The sequence below is a fragment of the Somniosus microcephalus genome, unplaced genomic scaffold, assembly GCF_052327205.1.
Source record: "Somniosus microcephalus isolate GS21.2 unplaced genomic scaffold, FLI_Smic_1.0 unresolved_chr3, whole genome shotgun sequence".
NCBI classification, from domain to species: Eukaryota; Metazoa; Chordata; class Chondrichthyes; order Squaliformes; family Somniosidae; genus Somniosus; species Somniosus microcephalus.
This window is the reverse complement of record NW_028225181.1, coordinates 21,343,558-21,360,349: the sequence shown is the minus strand read 5'-3', so window position 1 is coordinate 21,360,349 and position 16,792 is coordinate 21,343,558. Positions and strand designations below refer to the sequence as shown.

The window sequence follows — 16,792 nt, the reverse complement described above, 5'->3', positions numbered from 1 at the left end:
CCCTCACTGTAACACTGATATACCCCACACCCCTCACTGTAACACTGATATACCCCACACCCCTCACTGTAACACTCTGATATACCCCACACCCCTAACTGTAACACTCTGATATACCCCACACCCCTCGCTGTAACACTCTGATATACCCCACACCCCTCACTGTAACACTCTGATATACCCCACACCCCTCGCTGTAACACTCTGATATACCCCACACCCCTCACTGTAACACTCTGATATACCCCACACCCCTCACTGTAACACTCTGATATACCCCACACCCCTCACTGTAACACTCTGATATACCCCACACCCCTCGCTGTAACACTCTGATATACCCCACACCCCTCACTGTAACACTTTGATATACCCCACACCCCTCAGTGTAACACTGATATACCCCACACACCTTACTGTAACACTCTGATATACCCCACACTCCCTCACTGTAACACTGATATACCCCACACCCCTCACTGTAACACTCTGATATACCCCACACCCCTCACTGTAACACTTTGATATACCCCACACCCCTCAGTGTAACACTGATATACCCCACACACCTTACTGTAACACTCTGATATACCCCACACTCCCTCACTGTAACACTGATATACCCCACACCCCTCACTGTAACACTCTGATATACCCCACACCCCTCACTGTAACTCAATGATATACCCAACACACCTCACTGTCACACTTTCATATACCCCACACCCCTCACTGTAACACACTGATATACCCCACACCCCTCACTGTAACACTTTGATATACCCCACACCCCTCACTGTAACACTCTGATATACCCCACACCCCTCACTGTAACACTTTGATATACCCCACACCCCTCAGTGTAACACTGATATACCCCACACACCTTACTATAACACTCTGATATACCCCACACCCCTCACTGTAACACTCTGATATACCCCACACCCCTCACTGTAACACTCTGATATACCCCACACCCCTCGCTGTAACACTCTGATATACCCCACACCCCTCACAGTAACACTCTGATATACCCCACACCCCTCACTGTAACACTCTGATATACCCCACACCCCTCACTGTAACACTCTGATATACCCCACACCCCTCACAGTAACACTCTGATATACCCCACACCCCTCACTTTAACACTGATATACCCCACACCCCTCACTGTAACACTCTGATATACCCCACACCCCTCACAGTAACACTCTTATATACCCCACACCCTCACTGTAACACACTGATATACCCCACACCCCTCACTGTAACACTGATATACCCCACACCCCTCACTGTAACACACTGATATACCCCACACCCCTCACTCTCTAATATACTCTCATTCCCTGGGAGATCTCTGGCTGCCGGTAGCTGATCACTGACCTTTGCCCTACCATCGCAGATTTTGACCTTTCCACATCAGTTTTACATACAATTCAAATCCCCTTGCAATGGTAGAGTTTATGTAAAGCAGTGGTAAGGTGCAATTATTAACCTTAGCAGGGCTAATGCAGTCACTGAGAATGACGAGGTCAGGGTGAGACTCCCATTAACCCTCTGAGTAATCCCTCTCTCTCTCTATCCCTTTCTCTGTCTCTCTCTCTCTCTTCCTCTCTTTGTCTCTCTGTCTCTCCCTCTGTCTGTCTCTCGCTCTCTCTCCCTCCCTTAGTTTCTCTCTGTCTCTGTCCCTCTGTCCCTTTTGCTCCGTCTCTCTGTCTCTCCCTCTGTTTCTTCCCGTCTTCCTATCTCTCTTTGGCTCTCTGTCTCTCTCTTTCTGTCTCTCTCCCTGTCTCTATCTCTCTCACTTTGTCTCTCTCTCACTCTCGCTGACTCTCTCTCTCTGTCTCTCTTTATCTCTATCTCTCTCTGTCTCTCTTTCTGTCTCTCTCTCTCCATGTCTCTCTCTTTCTCTCTGCCTCTCTCTCTGTCCCTTTCTGTCTCTCTCTTTCTCTCAGTTCAGTTCAGTTCAGTTCAGTTCAGTTCAGTTCAAATGCTTTATTGGCATGAAAGTTTACAGAGAACCATATTGCCAAAGCTTACATAGCAAAAAGGTACAGTTTTCCAACATTCTGTAGGTGTCAATCGATTTGACATTTGTTGGGTATATACAATATTACTTTTAAACAATATTAATTTTAAACAGTCTTTCTACGTCATTTGGTACGTTCAATATTAATTTTAAACAGTCTTACTTTTAAACAGTCCTCAGGTTGTGACATGTTGTTACATATTTAGCCCCAAGGTATGGTCTGTCTCCTTCTCCTAGGACTAATCTCAATTTTGACAGATCATCCAATTCCTTGAAATCTGGGGTTGTTTGGCTTAGCTTGTTGAATAATATGTTTCTTGATGTGTTGAATTTTTCGCATTTTAGGAGGAAATGCATTTCTGTTTCAACCTCGCCAGCCAGACATTGATCGCATATTCTATTCTCTCTAGGCTGCCAGGATTTCTTGTATCTGCCTTTTTCAATTTCCAGTTGGTGGTCGCTTAGTCTGTACCTGGTGAGGGTCTGTCTCTGTTTTGTGTCTCTGATGGTCGTGAGGTAGTCTGCCAGTTTATATTCTCTTTTTAGGGCCCGGTAACATTCTAATCTGCTTTGGCTTTCGGTTATTTTGTTCCAATGTTCCAGGTAGGTTTCTTTGCATTTTTTAATGATTTGGTTCACTCGGATTGGTGTTTGGACGGCTGTGTTGGTCTGGGGCTGGTCAGGGTCCGGCTGAGTACTTAGTTTCAGTAGCAGCTGACTCAGGGGACTCTTTTCTGGGTTTAGCTCTTGGGTCTGAAAGGCTTTGAAATGAAGGGTGTCTGGGGAGCTAGATTTGAGGTGATTTAGGAAGTTTAGTGCTCGTTTTTGGATGTTTATTATCAGTGGGTATCTGCCTAGTTTCTCTCTCTCTCTGTCTCTGGCTCTCTCTCTCTGTCTCTCACTGTCTCTGTCTCTCTCCCTGGCTCTGTCTCTTTCTCTGTCTCTCTCTTTCTCTCTGTCTCTGTCCTCTCTCTCTCTCTGTCTCTCTTTCTCTCTCTCTGTCTCTCTCTCACTTACTCTCTGTCTCTCTCTCACTCTCTCTGTCTCTCTCTCACTGTCTCTCTCTGTCTGTGTCTCTCTCGCTGTCTCTCTCTCAGACTCACTTTTCCTGTCTGTCTATCTCTCTCTCTCTGTCTCTCTTTCTCTCTCTCTGTCTCTCTCTCACTTACTCTCTGTCTCTCTCTCACTCTCTCTGTCTCTCTCTCACTGTCTCTCTCTGTCTGTGTCTCTCTCGCTGTCTCTCTCTCAGACTCACTTTTTCTGTCTGTCTATCTCTCTCTCTCTGTCTCTCTTTCTCTCTCTCTGTCTCTCCCTCACTCACTCAGTTCAGTTCAGTTCAGTTCAAATGCTTTATTGGCATGAAAGTTTACAGAGAACCATACTGTCTCTCTCTCACTCTCTCTGTCTCTCTCTCACTGTCTCTCTCTGTCTGTGTCTCTCTCGCTGTCTCTCTCTCAGACTCACTTTTTCTGTCTGTCTATCTCTCTCTCTCTGTCTCTCTTTCTCTCTCTCTGTCTCTCCCTCACTTACTCTCTGTCTCTCTCTCACTCTCTCTGTCTCTCTCTCACTGTCTCTCTCTGTCTGTGTCTCTCTCGCTGTCTCTCTCTCAGACTCACTTTTTCTGTCTGTCTATCTCTCTCACTCTCTCTGTCTCTCTCTCACTCTCTGTCTCTCTCACTGTCTCCCTCTCGCTGTCTCTCTCACTCTCTCTGTGTCTCTCTCACTGTCTCTCTCTCTATCTGTCTTTCGCTCTCTCTCTCTGTCTCCCTCTCTCTCTCTTTTTCTCCCTCTTTTTCTCTCTATCTCTCTCTCTCTGTCTCTCTTTCTCTCCCTGTCTCTCTTTCCCTCTGTGTCTCTCTCTCTGTCTCACTCTGTCACTCTCTTTGTCTCTGTCTGTCTGTCTCTTTCTTGCTCTGTCTCTCTGTCTGTCTCATATTGTCTCTTTCTGACTGTCTCCCTCTCACTCTGTCTCTGTCTCTCTCTCTCTCTGTCTCTCTCTCTCACCTCTGTCTCTGTCTATCGGTCTGTGGACCTGAAGTTCCAGCCTGCCAGAATCTGCTGCCTGACCTTGATAGGTTGGGTGCTATAAATATTGCAGTCCTCACAGCACCATGCCAGTTCCCCATCGCGCTTCCTCTTGGCGGTTGGAAACTTGGTTTTTTTTTTGTTGACTGACTCAGATCTGATCAGCACTTGCGAAAGGACAGTGACCAATATTTTCCGTCACGTCACCAAGCAGGGACTTTGTAAATTGTCTGAAAAAAGCTTCAAAGTTCAAACGGTGCAAATTCTGTAACCAATGTTCAGCAGAAAGAAAGACTTGCATTTCGACAGCGCATTTCACTGCCTCAGGATATCACATGGCGCTACACAGCCAATTAATTACTATTTTTGAAGTGTGGTCACTGTTGTAGTTTAGGAAACGCTGCAGCCATTTTGCGGACAGCAAGCTGCCACAAACAGCACTGTGATCATGACCAGATGATCTGTTTTAGTGATGTTGGTTAAGGGATAAATATTGGCCAGGACAACGGGTGGGACTCCACACTGCTCTTATTCCAAATAGTGGCCATGGTACTTTTACGTTCAACTGAAAGTGTAGACAGGGCCTCGGTTTAACATCTCATCCGAAAGATGGCACCTCCGGCAGAGCAGCGCTCCCTCAGTACTGCCCCTCCAACAGTGCAGCGCTGCCTCAGTACTGCCCCTCGGACGGTGCAACGCTCCCTCAATACTGCCCCTCCGACAGTGCAGCGCTCCCTCAGTACTGTCCCTCTGACAGTGCAGTGCTCCCGCAGTACCGCACCTCCAACAGTGCAGCGCTCCCTCAGTACTGCCCACCGACAGTGCAGCGATCCCTCAATACAGCCCCTCGGACAGTGCAGCGCTCCCTCAATACTGCCCCTCCGAAAGTGCAGCGATCCCTCAGTACTGCCCCTCTGACAGTGCAGCACTCCCTCAGTAGAGCCCCTCCGAAAGTGCGGCGCTCCCTCAGTACTGCCCCTCTGACAGTGCAGCGCTCCCTCAGTACTGCCCCTCCGACAGTGCAGCGCTCCCTCAGTACTGCCCCTCCGACAGTGCAGCGCTCCCTCAGTACTGCCCCTCCGACAGTGCAGCGCTCCCTCAGTACTGCCCCTCCGACAGTGCAGCGCTCCCTCAGTACTGCCCCTCTGACAGTGCAGCGCTCCCTCAGTACTGCCCCTCCGACAGTGCAGCGCTCCCTCAGTACTGCCCCTCCGACAGTGCAGCGCTCCCTCAGTACTGCCCCTCCGACAGTGCAGCGCTCCCTCAGTACTCCCCCTCCGACAGTGCAGCGCTCCCTCAGTACTGACCCTCCGACAGTGCAGCGCTCCCTCAGTACAGCCTCTCAGACAGTGCAGCGCTCCCTCAGTACTCCCCCTCCGACAGTGCAGCGCTCCCTCAGTACTGACCCTCCGACAGTGCAGCGCTCCCTCAGTACTGCCATTCCGACAGGGCACGCTCCCTCAGTACTACCCCTCCGACAGTGCAGCGCTCCCTCAGTACTGCCCCTCCGACAGTGCAGCGCTCCCTCAGTACTCCCCCTCCGACAGTGCAGCGCTCCCTCAGTACTGACCCTCCGACAGTGCAGCGCTCCCTCAGTACTGCCCCTCCGACAGTGCAGCGCTCCCTCAGTACTGCCATTCCGACAGGGCACGCTCCCTCAGTACTGCCCCTCCGACAGTGCGGCACACCCTCAGTACTGCCCCTCCGACAGTGCAGCGCTCCCTCAGTACTGCTCCTCTGACAGTGCTTCGCTCCCTCAGTACTGCCCCTCCGACAGTGCTTCGCTCCCTCAGTACTGCCCCTCTGACAGTGCTGCGCTCCCTCAGTACTGCTCCTCTGACAGTGCAGCGCTCCCTCAGTACTGCTCCTCTGACAGTGCTGCGCTCCCTCAGTACTGCTCCTCTGACAGTGCTGCGCTCCCTCAGTACTGCCCAACGGACAGTGCAGCACTCTCTCAGTACTGCCGCTCCGACAGTGCATAAGAACATAAGAAATAGGAGCAGGAATAGGCCACTTGGCCGCTTGAGCCTGCTCCGCCTTCAATAAGGTCATGGCTGATCTGGGGCTCAAAGCCACATCCCTGCCCGCTCCCCATAACCCTTCACTCCCTTATCTTGTAAAAATCTGTCCATCTCCACTTAAATATATTTACTGACCCAGCCTCCACTGCTCTCTGGGGCAGAGAATTCCACAGATTTACGACCCTCTGAGAGAAGAAGTTTCTCCTCATAGAGTCATCGAGTTATACAGCACAGAAAGAGGCCCTTCGGCCCATCGTGTCCGCGCCGGCCATCAACCCTGTCTGTTCTAATCCCATTTTCCAGCACTTGGTCCGTAGCCTTGTATGCAATGGCATTTCAAGTGCTCATCCAAATGCTTCTTGAATGTTGTGAGGGTTCCTGCCTCTACCACCCTTTCAGGCAGTGAGTTCCAGATTCCAACCACCCTCTGGGTGAAAAAGTTCTTCCTCAAATCCCCTCTAAACCTCCTGCCCCTTACCTTGAAACTATGCCCCCTTGTTATTGACCCCTCTACTAAGGGGAAAAGTTCCTTTCTATCCACCCTATCTATGCCCCTCATAATTTTGTACACCTCAATCAGGTCCCCCCTCAGCCTTCTCTGCTCTAAGGAAAACAACCCCAGCCTGTCCAGTCTCTCTTCATAGCTGAAGCGCTCCAGCCCAGGTTAACATCCTGGTGAATCTCCTCTGCACCCTCTCCAATGCAATCACATCCTTCCTATAGTGAGGCGACCAGAACTGCACACAGTATTCCAGCTGTGGCCTAACTAGCGTTTTGTACAGCTCCATCATAACCTCCCTGCTCTTATATTCTATGCCTCGGCTAATGAAGGCAAGTATCCCATATGCCTTTTTAACCACCTTATCCACCTGTCCTGCTGCCTTCAGGGATCTATGTACATGCACACCAAGGTCCCTCTGATCCTCTGTCTTTCCTAGGGTCCGACCATTCATTGTGTATTCCCTTACCTTGTTAGTCCCTCCAAAATGCATCACCTCACACTTTTCAGGGTTAAATTCCATTTGCCACTTTTCCGCCCATCTGACCAACCCATCTATATCGTCCTGCAGACTGAGGCTACCCTCCTCGCTATTTACCACCCCACCAATTTTCGTGTCATCTGCGAATGTACTCATCTCAGTTCTAAAAGGGCGACCATTTATCCTGAAACTGTGCCCCCGCGTTCTAGATTTCCCCACGAGGGGAAACATCACTCTCAGCATCTACCCTGTCGAGCCCCCTCAGTATCTCATATGTTTCGATAAAATCACCTCTCATTCTTCTAAATTCCAATGAGTATAGGCCCAGCCTGCTCAACCTTTCTTCATAATTCAACCCACTCATCTCTGGAATTAACCTAGTGAATCGTCTCTGAACTGCCTCCAATGCAAGTATATCCTTCCTTAAATAAAGAGACCAAAACTGTACGCAGTACTCCAGGTGTGGTCTCACCAACGCCCTGTACAGTTGTAGCAGGACTTCCCTGCTTTTATACTCCAACCCTTGAAATAAAGGCCAACATTCCATTTGCCTTTTTGATTACTTGCTGTACCTGCATGCTAACGTTGTGTTTCATGCACAAGGACCCCCAGGTCCCTCTGAATTGTAGCAATTTGTAATCTCTCTCCATTTAAATAATAGTTTGCTTTTTTATTGTTCCTGCCAAAGTGGATAACCTCACACTTTCCCACATTATACTCCATCTGCCAAATGTTTGCCCACTCACCTAGCCTGTCTATATCCCTTTGCAGATTCTTTGAGTTCTCTGCACAACTTGCTTTCCCACCCATTTTTGTATCATCTGCAAACTTGGCTACATTACACTCGATCCCTTCATCCAAGTCATTAATGTAGATTGTAAATAGTCGAGGCCCCAGCACCGAACCCTGTGGCACCCCACTAGTTACCGTTTGCCATCCAGAAAATGACCCATTTATCCCGACTCTCTGCTTTCTGTTAGTTAGTCAATTCTCTATCCATGCTAATATATTACCCCCAACTCCGTGAGCTCTTATCTTATGCAGTAACCTTTTATGTGGCACCTTATCGAATGCCTTCTGGAAATCCAAATACACCACATCCACTGTCTCACCCTTATCCACCCTGCTTGTTACATCCTCAAAGAACTTCAGCAAATTTGTTAAACATGATTTCCCTTTCCTAAAACCATGCTGACTCTGTTTGACGGCAGTATGTTTTTCTAAATGCCCTGCTACTGCTTCCTTAATGAAGGACTCCAATATTTTCCCAACGACAGATGTTAGGCTAACTGGTCTATAGTTTCCTGCTTTCTGTCTCCATCCTTTCTTAAATAGGGGTGTTACATTAGCGGTTTTCCAATCCGCTGGGACCTCTCCAGAGTCCAGGGAATTTTGGTATATTGTAACCAATGCATCTACAATCTCTGCAGCCACTTCTTTTAAGACCCTGGGATGCAGGCCATCTGGTCCAGGGGACTTGTCGTCTTTTAGTCCCATTATTTTACCGAGTATTATTTCCTTAGTGATAGTGATTGTCTTTAGTTCCCCCCTCCCTGTGGCCCCTTGATTATCCATTATTGGGATGTTGTTAGTGTCTTCTACAGTGAAGACAGATGCAAAATATTTGTTCAGAGTCTCTGCCATTTCCCTGTTCCCCATTATTAATTCCCCAGTCTCATCCTCTAAGGGACCAACTTTTACTTTAGCTACTCTCTTCCTTTTTATATACCTGTAGAAGCTCTTACTATCTGTTTTAATGTTTCTTGCCAGCTTACTCTCATAATTCATCTTCTCTCTCTTATTATTTTTTTAGTCATCCTTTGCTGGTTTTTAAAAATGTCCCAATCCTCTGGTCTCCCACCAATCTTGGCAACATTGTATGCCTTCATTTTCAATTTGATACAGGTAGACTATCCTTTATCAGAACTTCCGAAAACCTCTGAAAACCGAAAGTTTTTTCGTTCAGCGTAAGTTGTGCGCACGACATGACCCGAGTGGCGCAAAACATGACAGGAGTGGTCCTCCGGGGCCCAGAACAAGAATTCCTGCAGATTGTCGACACGCCGGCCTTCGCTCTCGATGTTAAGTGTGACTGAGGGAGCTCTGCCTTTCCCTGTGAGCAGGGCAGAGGGTCACAGAGTTCCCTCCTGGGTAGGAGATTGCAGGCCGAGCCGGGCAGTGTGAAGGAGGTATACCGGGAGAGTGAACCCAACAATACAGCGGCCCATCCGATAGCTGCAGCGGCCCGTCCGATATTCTTTCCCCCCCCCGACCTGATTTGCGGGCCAGCTTAGCGTAGGAGTCAGCCGATATCCGGCTTTCCCACAACTGGCGGCGGCAGTCGAGCCCCAGACCCCCGCTAAGTCAAGGAATTCAGAGAAGCAGGAAGGGGAATGAGACACGGAACAGTCGCAAGAGGTAGCCTGAACTTTTAAAATTTATATTAAATACAAATACTAATTACCAAATTAATTTAATGTTCAGAGTTTCCCAGTCTGAAATAATACCTTCTGAAATCCGAAAATTTCTGAAAACCGAAACACAGCTGGGTCCCAAGGTTTTCGGATAAGGGATAGTCAACCTGTACCATCCTTTACTTCCTTAGTTAGCCACGGATGGTGCTCCCTTCTCTTAAAATCTTTCTTTCTCACTGGAATGTATTTTTGTTGAGAGTTATGAGTTATCCTTAAATGACTGCCACTGCATTTCAACTTTCTTAATTTGTTTTTCCAGTCCACTTTAGCCAGTTCTGCCCTCATGCCATTATAATTGCCTTTGTTTAAGATCAGGACACTGGTTTGGGATACAACTTTCTCACCCTCCAACGGAATTTGAAATTCAACCATGCTATGATCACTCTTTCCCAGAGGATCCTTTACTATGAGATAATTTATTAATTCTGTCTCATTACACAGTACCAGATCCAAGATAGCCTGCTCCCTGGTTGGTTCCATTACATACTGTTCCAGGAAAACATCCCGGATGCACTCTATGAACTCCTCCTCCAGGCTACCATGGCCAATTTTGATTTGTCCAATCAACATGGAGATTAAAATCACCCATGATTATTACCGTACCTTTTTTACAGGCCTCCATTATTTGTTGATTTATACTCTGTCCAACAGCATTGCTACTGTTCGGGGGCCTGTAGACTATGCCCACCAGAGACTTTGTCCCCTTATTATTTTTTATCTCCACCCAAACCGATTCTACATCTTGATCTTCTGAGCCAATATCACTTCTCACCACTGCACTGTTCCCATCTTTTACCAACAAAGCCACCCCACCTCCCTTTCCTTTCTGTCTATCCTTCCGAATTGTCAAATACCCTGGAATATTCAGTTCCCAGCCCTGGTCGCCTTGCAACCACGTCTCTGTAATGGCGATCAGATCATACCCATTTGTATCGGTTTGTGCCATCAACTCATCTATCTTGTTACGAATGCTGCGTGCATTCAGATATAGAGCTTTTAACTTTGTCTTTTTACCATTTTTCCTTGTTTTGGCCTTTCTTCCCGTTACACTCTTATTTTTAAACATTTCTGTCCCTTCCTGTCACACTCTGGTTATTATTTCCCCCATCTCTAGCCTGCTCTATTGCTTTTTCATTTCTCACTGACTTTTTATTTCCCCGCTCACCTGGATCCTACCCCCCCACTATTTAGTTTAAAGCCCTCTCTACAGCCCTAGTTATTCGATTTGCCAGGACGGTGGCATAGTGGTTAGCACTGTTGCCTCACAGCGCCAGGGACCCGGGTTCGAATCCGGCCTCGGGTGGCTGTCTGTGTGGAGTTTGCACATTCTCCCCGTGTTTGCGTGGGTTTCCTCCGGGTGCTCCGGTTTCCTCCCACAGTCCAAAGATGTGCGGGTTAGGTTGATTGGCTATGATAAAAAATTGACCCTTAGTGTTAGGGGGATTAAATACGTGGGGTTACGGGGATAGGGTGGGATATGTGTTGGTGTAGGGGTTACGGGGATTGGGTGGGATATGTGTCGGTGCAGGCTCGATGGGCCGAAATGGCCTCTATCTGCACTGTGGGGTTTCTGTGATTCTGTGATTCTGTGACTCTAGCCCCAGCACGGTTCAAGTGAAGCCCGTCCAAACGGAACAGCTTCCTCTTATCCCAGTACTGGTGCCAGTACCCCACAAATCGAAACCCATTTCTCCCACAACAGTCTTTGAGCCACTCGTTCATTTCTCTGATCTTATTTACCCTATGCAAATTCGCTCGTGGCTCAGGTAGTAATCCAGAGGTTATTACATTTGTGGCTCTGCTTTTTAATTTAGCTGCTAGCTGCTCATACTCTCTCAGCAGAACCTCTTTCTTTGTCCTACCTATGTCATTGGTACCTACGTGGACCATGACAACTGGAAGTTCCCCATCCCACTCCAAGTTTCTCTCCCTCTCTCTGTCACTCACTCACTCTCTCTGTCTCTCACTCTCTGTCTCTCTCTCCCTCTCTCTCTCTGTCTCTCTCCCTTTGTCTCTCTCCCTCTCTCTGTCTCTCTCCCTCTCAATTCAATTCAATTCAATTCAAATGCTTTATTGGCATGAAAGTTTACAGAGAATCATATTGCCAAAGCTTACATAGCAAAAAGGTACAGTTTTCCAACATTCTGTAGGTGTCAATCGATTTGACATTTGTTGGGTACATACAATATTACTTTTAAACAATATTAATTTTAAACAGTCTTTGTACTTCATTTGGTACATTCAATATTAATTTTAAACAGTCTTAATTTTAAACAGTCCTCAGGTTGTGACATGTTGTTACATATTTGGCCCCAAGGTATGGTCTGTCTCCTTCTCCTAGGACTAATCTCAATTTTGACAGGTCATCCAATTCCTTGAAATCTGGGTTGTTTGGCTTAGCTTGTTGAATAATATGTTTCTTGATGTGTTGAATTTTTCGCATTTTAGGAGGAAATGCATCTCTGTTTCAACCTCGCCGGCCAGACATTGATCGCATATTCTATTCTCTCTAGGCTGCCAGGATTTCTTGTATCTGCCTTTTTCAATTTCCAGTTGGTGGTCGCTTAGTCTGTACCTGGTGAGGGTCTGTCTCTGTTTTGTGTCTCTGATGGTCGTGAGGTAGTCTGCCAGTTTATATTCTCTTTTTAGGGCCCGGTAACATTCTAATCTGCTTTGGCTTTCGGTTATTTTGTTCCAATGTTCCAGGTAGGTTTCTTTGCATTTTTTAATGATTTGGTTCACTCGGATTGGTGTTTGGACGGCTGTGTTGGTCTGGGGCTGGTCAGGGTCCGGCTGAGTACTTAGTTTCAGTAGCAGCTGACTCAGGGGACTCTTTTCTGGGTTTAGCTCTTGGGTCTGAAAGGCTTTGAAATGAAGGGTGTCTGGGGAGCTAGATTTGAGGTGATTTAGGAAGTTTAGTGCTCGTTTTTGGATGTTTATTATCAGTGGGTATCTGCCTAGTTCGGCTCTGCATGCATTTGTTGGCGTTTTTCTTTGGGTGCGAAGGATGCTTCGGCAGAATTCTGCATGTAGGGCTTCTATTGTGTGTTTTTCCCATTTAGTGTAGCTTTGGTGATTTAGCGGGCCCCATACTTCACTACCGTACAGTGCAATGGGCAGGATTATGCTGTCAAATATTTTGAGCCAGATTTTGATTGGGATTTGGATGTTGTAGAATTTTCTTTTTATTGCATATAGGGCTCTTCGGGCTTTTTCTTTTAGTGCATTCACTGCTATGCTGAAGCTCCCTGATGCTGTAATAGTTAGACCAAGGTAGGTGTAGCTCATAGTGTGTCCTATAGTGGTATCACTGAGGGTAAACTGGTATTTGTTTTCCTGACATCTGGGCCTTTTTTGAAAAATCATGATGTTGGTTTTCTTTAGATTTACTGTTAGAGCCCAATTTTGGCAGTATTTGTCGAGTAGGTCTAGTTGTTGCTGTAATCCCTGTTCTGTGGGAGACAGCAGAACCAGGTCGTCCGCATAGAACAGGGATTTCACTTCTCCATCCAGGAGACGGAGACCTGGTGACTCGCTTTGCTCCAGCATGTCTGCTAATTCATTTATGTATATGTTGAACAGGGTCGGGCTCAAATTGCAGCCCTGCCGGACGCCTCTTCTCTGGGTGAAGAAATCGGTGCGTTTGTCTCCAATTTTGACCCCGCATTTGTTTTTCAGATACATTGATTTAATAAGGTCATAGACTTTGCCCCCTATTCCACACTGAAGAAGTTTATAATAGAGCCCTTCGTGCCATATAGAGTCAAAGGCTTTCTTGAAGTCGATGAAACAGGCGAATATTTTCCCATTTTTTGTTTGGTGTATATGTTTTTCAATGAGGGTGTGAAGGGTATAGATATGGTCGGCGGTGCGGTGTTTTGGAAGAAAGCCTATTTGGTTTTTTCTGAGGATATTATGTTTGTTAAGAAAATCAAGTAATCTACTATTTAGAATACTGCAGAATAACTTCCCTAGACAACTGTTGACACAGATGCCGCGGTAGTTATTTGGGTCTGATTTGTTTCCACTTTTATATATGGGGGAGATTAGTCCTTGGCACCAGATATCGGGAAAACAGCCTGAACGTAATATGATGTTGAATAATTTGAGTACCGCACCCTGCATCTCCATATTGCTGAACTTGAGCATTTCATTTTTGATGTTGTCTGGGCCACAGGCTTTCTTTAGGTGGAGAGATTTTGTTTTTGTGGCCAGTTCTTTCCATGTGATTGGGGAGTCTAGAGGGTTTTGGTTGTCTTTAATTGTTGCTTCTAATGTGTGGAGTTTTTCTGTGACCTGATGTTGACTTGGGTTTGTTTCGTTTATTGGGATGTCTTTGTAGAGGTTTTCAAAATGTGTTCTCCAGATGTCGCCATCTTGGATTGGTAATGCTTGCAATTGTGTTGTACTCAGGTTATTCCACATTTCCCAGAATTGTTTTGGATTGGTGGAGTTTTCAATTTCTTCGAGTATTTTGTGGGTATAGTTTTGTGTTTTGTTCCTAATGGTGTGTTTATATCTTTTGAGGGTTTCATTGTATCTATTACGTAGGTCCGGATTGTTTGGTTGGCGATGCTTTTGGTTTGATATTTTTCTCAGGTCTTTTCTGGCATTTTTGCATTCGTGGTCAAACCATTTCTTATTTTTATTTTGTCTTTTGTGACGCTTCCTCTTCTGTTTCACAAGGTCGGCTTTTACAGCTGCCTCATGGAAGATCATATTTATATCCTCTATGGCCATGTTTACACCATCTCTGGTGATCTCGTATGGGTTTTCTTTAAATTTTGATATTTTACTTGTGAGATCAGGTGACTTTAGTGCTGTGATGAATTTTTCTCCACTGTCTGGGGCCCATCTGTATGTCTGGTTTATTTTATGGAGCTTACTGGGTTCTTTTTTTGTGTCTGTAGTTTGGGCAGAAAGTTTAAGGTACATATTTATTTGGTTATGGTCTGAGAGGGGGGATTGCTGCCTGACAGTGAATGAGTTGATATCGCAGGGGTCCAGGTCAGTGATTGTATAGTCCACCACACTAGACCCAAGAGTTGAGGAGTATGTGAGTCTCCCTAGGGAGTCCCCTCTGAACCTACCGTTAACTATGTACAGGCCTAAGGCTCAGCAGAGTTGCACTACCTCCCTACCGCTTTTATTTATTTCACGATCAAGGTTGTTCCGATTTGCGATGGCTGGTGTGACATCTAAAGGGGTCTGGCCAAACACATGGTTGTTTCCCTGTGGGTCTATGAAGTCAGGTTCACAACCGGTCCTTGCATTTAGGTCCCCACATATTATCACCTTTCCTTGGGCCTGGAAATGGCTGATTTCCATGTGGAGAGTATCAAATAACTCCTCTTCGAAATATGGCGATTCTATTGGAGGTATGTAGATCGCACATAAGTAAACATCTTTTTTTGCTATTCCTATATTTTTATCTAGTTTTAGCCATACGTGTGATTTTCCCTGTTTTACCGGTGAGATGTGTTTGTCCAGTTCTCCCTTATACCACACCAATATTCCCCCGGAGGTTCTGCCCTTGCGTGTTTTAGTGTTCTTTACTGAGGGCACAATGATTTCATGGTACATTGGAGGACAGTGGGTCGGCACGTCCTTTTGGCACCATGTTTCTGTTAACACAATTATATCAATGTCTTTTATAGCTTTTAGGAATTCAGGGTCTGTACTCTTCATCCCAAAAGTTGAGGAGTGGAGGCCCTGGATATTCCAGCCACTTATGTGGAAAGAACGCATTTATATAGTTCAATAAAACGAAATAAAATGGACCTATTTTGTGGGATGAGTGTGGAAACACTATTTTCTATAATGCTAAATGATGATTTAGTATAAATTTCATGAGGCATGCACATATATCTATCTAATAATAGTAATAATACTGATCAATAATGATAATCTCTCTGTCTCTCTCTCTCTCTCTGTCTCTCTCCCTCTCTCTGTCGCTCTCTCTCCCTCTGTCTCTCTCTCTCTCTCTGTCTCTCTCCCTCTCTCTGTCTCTCTCTCTGTCTCTCTGTCTCTCCCTCTCTCTCTCTCTCTCTCTGTCTCTCTCTCTCTCTCTCTCTCTCTGTCTCTCCCTCTCTCTCTCTCTCTCTCCAATTCCAATTCCAATTCAATTCCAATTCAAATGCTTTATTGGCATGAAAGTTTACAGAGAACCATATTGCCAAAGCTTACATAGCAAAAAGGTACAGTTTTCCAACATTCTGTAGGTGTCAATCGATTTGACATTTGTTGGGTACATACAATATTACTTTTAAACAATATTAATTTTAAACAGTCTTTGTACTTCATTTGGTACGTTCAATATTAATTTTAAACAGTCTTAATTTTAAACAGTCCTCAGGTTGTGACATGTTGTTACATATTTGGCCCCAAGGTATGGTCTGTCTCCTTCTCCCAGGATTAATCTCAATTTTGACAGGTCATCCAATTCCTTGAAATCTGGGGTTGTTTGGCTTAGCTTGTTGAATAATGTGTTTCTTGATGTGTTGAATTTTTCGCATTTTAGGAGGAAATGCATTTCTGTTTCAACCTCGCCGGCCAGACATTGATCGCATATTCTATTCTCTCTAGGCTGCCAGGATTTCTTGTATCTGCCTTTTTCAATTTCCAGTTGGTGGTCGCTTAGTCTGTACCTGGTGAGGGTCTGTCTCTGTTTTGTGTCTCTGATGGTCTCTGTCTCTCCCTCTCTCTCTCTCTCTCTCTCTCTCTGTCTCTCTCCCTCTGTCACTGACTCTCTCTCTCTCTCCCTCTCTCTCTCTGTCTCTCACTCTCTCTGACTCTCTGCCTCTCTCACTGTCTCTCCCTCTGTCGCTGACTGTCTCTCACTCACTTGCTCTCTCACTCTCTGCCTCTCTCTCTGTCTCTCCTTCTGTCTCTCTCTGTCTCTCTTTCTCTCTCTGTCACTCACTCACTCTCTCTCTGCCTCTCTATTTCTCACTCGCTCTTTCTGTCTCTCTCTCTGTGTCTCTCTCTCAGTCCCTCTCTCTTTCTCACTCACTCTCTCTCTGTCACTCTGTCTCTGTGTCTCTCTCTGACTTTTTCACTCTCTGTCTCTCTCTCTTACTCGCTCTGTGTCCCGCTCTTTGTCTCTCACTCTCTGACTCTCTCTCACTCACTCTCTCTCTCTGCCTCTCTATTCTCTCTCTCTCTTTCTGTCTCTCTCTGTGTCGCTCTCTCTTTCTGTATCTCTCTCTCTCTGTCCCTCTTTCTCACTCACTCTCTCTCTGTCTCTGTGTCTCT

The 16,792-nt window shown here is 46.2% G+C and overlaps 1 protein-coding gene across 4 annotated transcripts in view; it reads left to right on the top strand.

Annotated features, from left to right (window-relative positions):
- LOC147091295 (tyrosine-protein phosphatase non-receptor type 6-like) overlaps positions 1-16,792 on the top strand; it is a 154,830-nt gene that overhangs the window by 49,045 nt on the left and 88,993 nt on the right. The gene's annotated exons all lie outside the window — the stretch shown is intronic.